Genomic DNA, 6,844 nt, shown 5'->3' on the forward strand with positions numbered 1-6,844 from the left:
TTCTTTTTTCTTTCATTGAGATAGGACCTTGCTATTTAGTCCAGGCCTCACTATGTAGCCCAGGTTGGCTCAAACTCGCAGCAATCCTCCTGCCTCAGCCTCCCAAGTGCTAAGAGTACAGGCATGAATGAACTATCATGCCCAACTCACAGCTGGCCTGTCTTATTTCATTTCATCAAAATAACCAAATGGTTCCTCTTTTACAGACAGTAATAGTGATGCTGTGTGGATTAGGCAGCTTGCCCAAAAAAGCACACCTTGCAGGTGACAATACTGGTGTTTAAGTCCAACTGGCCTGTGAATCTACCATGGAAAATTTTCCTTACCAATTTCTATTGAAGTGTAGTACTTATGAAAATAACTCCTCTGTCGAAGTGCTAGTCATTCTTGCAATTAGTATCCTGCAGCACAGATAGGCTAAGGGTTTATTGTATATCAGGGCTGTACCCTAGGCTCAATGACCTTCTGGAGAAAATTATAGCAGCGTGTGACAACTGTGATGACAGAAGTTACAGAACATGTCTTCTCAAATAATGGCAGTGTGGTCACTCCAGGGGATATCATGTGTGCCTGAAAAATCCCAATGAACTTCAGCTTCTGTGTCCCTTCCTACAAAAATGTGAAGAAAAGTGAAGGGGTAGGTCAGAGATGATATTCTCATTATCATCACATTTTAGCAATCACCAACTGTCACCTGTTGTCAAATGAAAAGCCTGTGGATTCTGGAATCACCTAGACCTGGTTTCAAGTTTTTGCCTGGTCCCTTATTAGCTGTGTGACCTTGAGCAATTGACTCAGACTCTCTGAACTTCTCTTTCCTTATCTATAAAAGCGGATGATAAAAGATTTTTCTTTTTGTGGTTGTTTTAACCAGAGATTAGCTAACTCTTGAAAAAGACAGTAAATATTTTAGTCTCTGCTGACCACACAGCCAGTACTGAGAATACTGAACCGTGCCATTGTAACTCAAGAACAGCTATAGAAGTACATAAATGAGCAGGCGTGGTGACGTTTCAACAAATTTCATTTACAAAACCAGTGGATAAGACTTGGCTCATGTGCCGTCCACTTGCTTGTTTAGGGTATTAAATGAGACATTAAAAGGAAAACAGTATATAAGATTCCCTGACACTGTAGGCAAACAGTAACTGTTCCTTTTCTGTCCTTCTTGCTGTTTACTCCATCGGGCTGATGGGTTCCGAAGGGGCATGCAAACCTTCTACCACCCTCTTGAGGTGCGCACGGTCCAGTTGGGGTTACCAGACATAGACAGTGTGGGAGATGATACAATTCTGCAAGCACCAGTTGTGATGGAAAGAGAACAAACCGCAAAGTTTCAGGAACTGAGTGAAGGGAATGACTGCCGTAGAAGATGGGGCTAACGTGCAGTGAAGAAAGCTGAAAGGACTTCCAGGGAGGGAACTCAAATGTGACGGAGTGTGCTCAGCGTTTTCAGAGGAAGCTGCTTGTCTGGATAAAAGAGGGTGTGTGCAAAGAGGAAGTGGAGGTCAAGCTTGGGTGGGGCCCCGCAGGGCTGAATGTTGGGTTCTGCAGTTGGGCCAAAGTGCTGTGTCCTCATGGGAAGGACAGAAAGGCAAAAGGGCCTAGCTAGTTCCCTCAATCCTTTTGTAATGTACTGATCCCATCCACAAGATCAGAGCCTTCCTGGCCCAAGAGCCACCTAAAGGCCTTGCCTCTTAACCCAGTTGCACTGGGTCTTAGGTCCCAGTGTGAAGTTTGGAGGGACACGTTCATGCAATCATAGAAGAGAATTGAGGCTGTCATAGAGGCTGCTTTTGGAGGAAACATTATGAATTAAGTCTCAAGCAGTTGAGTTTAGTGTTCCTGGAGAACCCTCAAAAGGAAATGTTTAGTACAGTAAGATGGGCTCAAAAAGTAAGGGAACTTGAAGTGGTCAGAGACTTTGGATACCAGTCTCATACAGCAGTGGCTTATCAGAATGGAAGGAGTATTGAATCTGGTTGCAATCAAAAAACCAAAATAAAGCCCATGTTTGGGAACAATCAGAGATAGATCTCTGATAGGAGCAGATCTCCTTAGGCCATGGAGCATCTCTAGCTCAGTTCAAATATTATGGGAGTGGCAGTACTGAGCGACTGGTGCTGTGGCTAGAGTATCCCCAAAGGCCCCTATGGCTTGCCACTACTGAGAAGTGGTGGAAGTGGAGCTTAGTGGGTGGTCTTTAGGTCATTTGTAGGTCAAAGGGGATTGTGGGACCCCAGTCTTTTTCTCTCTTTCTTTTTTCACTTTCTGATCATGAGGTGAGCATGTGCTCTTGGCACTGTCTGCTGCCTCACCACAGGCCCAAAGGAACCAGGCCAGCCAATCAGAGATGGGAGCTTCCTGAACTTTGAGCCAAAATAAACCTTTTTTTTTATATAAGTTGGATACCTCAGGTATTTGTTATGGTGACAAAAGGCTGACTGAACCATTTGGCAAGGTCTTGGATACTTTTTTTTTATCTAAAAACAAAGATCAGGAAAAGAATAAACTCTGGGATTCTGATGTTCAAAAATTTCTCTGGTACAGTCTAGAAGAAGAGACACTGTGCATATATTTCTGCATTATTTAAGTAGACAGGCCTAGTACAGAGTAATCCCTCTGAGTCCAGTTAATAGAAGACCTGGCAATGTGTGTCCAATAATGATGATTAAACCACTCAAAGTTAGTTGGAGCACTTTTCCAAGTGTGATTAATTGAATCATTACTTAGCAAGGTTACATTCAGATGTAGGTCCAAATGTACTAAACAAATACAACTTTATTGCAAATCTTGCACAGTTCTCCATAGATTTCAAGTTGATCTGTTTCTCTTGTTTCACACCTGCTTTACTTTTTTTGCTACCTCTGTGAAGAAGGGGAATTTCCTCTGACTAGGACGAGAAGTGATCCATGGCAAGAGGCAAAAGAAATGAACCCATCTACAATAGATTTGTCATTATATTTTCTCTAAGTAAAATCAGAATGGCATTACCCAGATGCATTACAATCTGGCCTTCTTAGACGCCCAGCTGTTTGTTCCCCTGGTCAGTTACGGAGAATGGTGTTACTACAGGAAACTGCAGAGGGCTCTTCATTTTCCTGTCTGTTCAGTTATGTCTTGAAGTTGAGGGAATGGGTAGTACTTATGTCACTGGGGGATAAGCAGAACATTCTTTCTAACGAATATATAGCAGTGAGGGAATGATAGGATTTTAAAATCTGGCATCAGAACTTGCCAAATTTAAGCTAATTTTTTAAAAAAGAGCAATGCCAGAGAGTGTTGAATGACTGAACGACTCAGCACATAAGCTGCGGAACCGTCCAAGAGCGCTGGCTCCCAGCTCATTTCTTCCTGCGCACCTCTATCAGAGGTTTGCCATGGCCGTGAGTGGTTGCCCTCCACAGAGGGAATTTGCATGACAGCATTTCAGCCACCACCACCAGAAACAGTAAACTGAGGGTTTATGTTGGAGCTTCTGCTATCCCCACCTCCTGATAGCATTTTCTAAAGTTGAAACTGTATCAGAAAGACCTGTGAGAGACCTGGTCACTTCATGGGGGAGCAGAAATCCAAGAGGGCCAGGCATAATCCCTTAGGGAACAGAGAGCCCGCCTGAGACCTTGATATTTAAAGCAGTTGTCCGTAGACATAATGCCCTAAACTGATCAAAGGGCTGGGCCACACAATCCCAGAGAACAGGAAGGCTGACAAGAGGAGGGGACGGCCTTTGTGCTGGAGGCCTGGAATCCGGATGCCCTGGTAGGCGGGACTGCTGGCCGTGCTGGGAGGGGCTGAGGCCCAGCCTGTCCCCTGCATGCCTCCCCTGCCCTCTGCCCCACACCAAGAAATGGAACGGAGCGCCTCTCCCCACCCTCAGACTCCTCTCGGGTTTTCTTCAGTGCATTTATAAAGAGTTTCCCTGGCCCCATAGCTTGGCTTGAATTCCTATTATAGTTCAATTCTGCAATCAGAAAAGGGAAGCTCCCCAATTTAACTCTTTAGGTCTCTTCTCAGTATACAGTTTCCTAAACAAATATTTCATCAATTGTTCAGGTCACATTCTTGACCTTGTTGTTTCAGGTGCCTGATAATTCTGGACTAACAGCCAGGCTGGCCAGCGCGCTGGGCCAAGCCCTGCTGCCCCTTTTCCAATCTGTTCGCCTGTCCTCCAGCAGCTTTCCCTGGGCCCATTTTTCTCTTGGCTTCTTCCTCATTAATTGCTTTTCTCCTGCAGCCTTTGTTTTCTTTATCAAAGTGCTTGCTCTAAAGGCTTATACTTCAGATTCCTGCCGCTGGTGCTCTTGGCCCTTCATTATTCAATTTCTCTTTCAGTCCCCTGCCTGTCAGGCAGTGTCTGCACACTGCGATTGTTTTCATTCTTTCAAGTCTCCAAACAAAGATTGTAGCCTTGCAGATAAGCTTTTTAAAAACACGATCTCTGCTGTGTGTAGGAGTATGCACAGACACACACGAGCGCACACACACACACACACACACACACATGAATTAGAATAGTGTTCTTTGGACCCACCCATGTTCTTAGAAGCACAGAATTTTGCTGATCCAAAAGGTTCACCCGCAGCTGCTGGCCCTGACAGCAGCAAGACCACAGATCCTGAGTTCCTGCTTTGCAAATTGTTAAGGAAGGTATTTTATTTTTCTACAGTCACTCAAACAGATACACATAGAGAGTACCTTCCAGAGGCTCTTTAGTATTGTATCAAACTAGCAGAAGGCTTTCTAGAGATCAGTCTCATTGTAGGTACTGCATTTCCATAGAACGAGGCAGCACTGTATGACAGTGATTAGCATAGGTCTAGCAATGCAGGAAAGTAGTGAAAAAAAAAAAGCCAAAAAGAGGATCAACCAGGTTTCTGAGGATTACCGATACTTGAATTTAGCAAAGTTCCTCTGATCTTTCTTTCTTTTTTTCCTCTCTTTTTCTTACCCTTAAATTAAATTTCACGTATGTTTGACATTGTTATGAGCTGAGTTCTAGTCTCCAAAACGTCCTAGGTTGCATCCCTAAGCTAAGCACGTGACTAGATTGGGAGGTAGGGATTTTAAAGAGATAACTGAATGTAAGTGAATTCATTAGGGTGGGTCCTAGCACAATCTGAGTGGTGTCTCTATAAGAAGAGGAAAAAAGGACACAGAAACTACCAAGGAAAGACTACATGGGGACAGAGGGAGAGGACAAACATCTCTAAGCCGAGGAGAAAGGCCTCCAGAGAAACCAGCCCCAGGGACAAGTTGATCACATGCAGACTTCTATCCTCTAGAACTATGGGAAAATAAATTTCTGTTATTTAAGCCAGCAGAACGTGCTACTTTGCTATGGTGGCCTTAGCAAACTAACACAAACGTTGATATGTCAAGAATGTATTCGTTCTAGCACAATGAAACTAAGCAGATAGTAATTTCTGGGCAGAAAGTGACTCTTACCTTTCTTCAGGTTTCTAGGCAATTAATTCACGTTTATGGACAAACAGTTGATATTTATTCTGTGTATGCTGGATATTTACTTTATGCCACACACATGGTAGCCAATGAAAAGAGATTCAGGAGCCTATGGCAATGTCTAGAGTAGAGAGGAAATTAGCATCTGTAACTGAAACTTAATGCATATTGATGATGGATTCCCTGAGACAATCTCTTTAGGACCTAACGGCTGCATTACAATAAGACTTCTCTTCTTTGGTACTAATTTGATTTCTGAAGTATTAGGTAAAACCATATAAAATTGCCTTTTTGTGTAGGTGAAAAAAAGTTGAACTGAATGCAACATAGAAATTGGATTGCACTCTGGAACAAAAAAGAACAATATTGAAAAGACTGGTGAAATCCAGATGAAGTAGTTCAGTTAATAGTTACATACCAATATAAATTTAGTCATTTTCCCAAATGTACCAAGTTTATGGAACATGCCAACATTGGGGAAACTGTGTGAAACATATACAAGAACCCTTTGTATTGCAAGTTTTCTATACATTCTGTAAACCTAAAAATTATTCCAAAATAAAGAGTTTTTTTTAAAAATATTTGAATATTGGCAGTTTTACATATTTAGATGAAACCCAGAAGCCTTGGATATAAAACTGGCTGGCAAAACCTTTTACTTATCCAGTAGCAGGATTTATGATGGAAAACTAAGTATGCTTTGTTATAGATATTTCATAATAATTGATAGACTTTGAGTCTTGGTACCCACCTCCTGGATATGTAGCTGGTTTAGGTAAGCGTGAGAATTTTCAAAGAGAATGACCCATTGCCATTACTGAGAGACGGCACTGAGTCAAAACCTATTTATGGAGCTTCCTCTTTCTCAGACAAAGATCTACCAGTTCCCAAGGACTCTCTGCTGCAGGAATGGCTGATTCCCTCTCAGCAGACAGTGGACACCCAAAGCCTCATTCCAGGAGAAATATTCAAGGTCTAGCCCCTCTTTCAGCTCAGCAGCCATCCTTTCTTCTCTACTGGGCCATGAGAAGGCAGAAGGATTTTGCTACATCATTTAGGAGAATCCTAGAGTCTCATTTAGAGGAAAGGGATCTGCTTTCAGTTCTACTCCTGGAACTAGAAAATTAACTCTTTTGTTTGTTTGTTTTTCTCCTGGTACCAGGAATCGAACTCATGACCTTGCGCTTGCCAGGCAGGCGCTTTGCCGCTGAGCTAAATCCCCAGCCCCTAGAAAATTAACTCTTAATCAGACCAATACCATATGAGAAATTTGCTTCCTTTAGCTGAAAAGGTCGTTCTTTTGGTGTGCTGTGTTCTAACCCAGGGCCACACACATGCGAGGCCCTTCACTGAGTCACAACCTAGACCAAAAATTTTAAAA

The sequence above is a fragment of the Chinchilla lanigera genome, unplaced genomic scaffold (genome assembly GCF_000276665.1).
Source record: "Chinchilla lanigera isolate Chin_1 unplaced genomic scaffold, ChiLan1.0 scaffold00042, whole genome shotgun sequence".
Taxonomy (NCBI): Eukaryota; Metazoa; Chordata; class Mammalia; order Rodentia; family Chinchillidae; genus Chinchilla; species Chinchilla lanigera.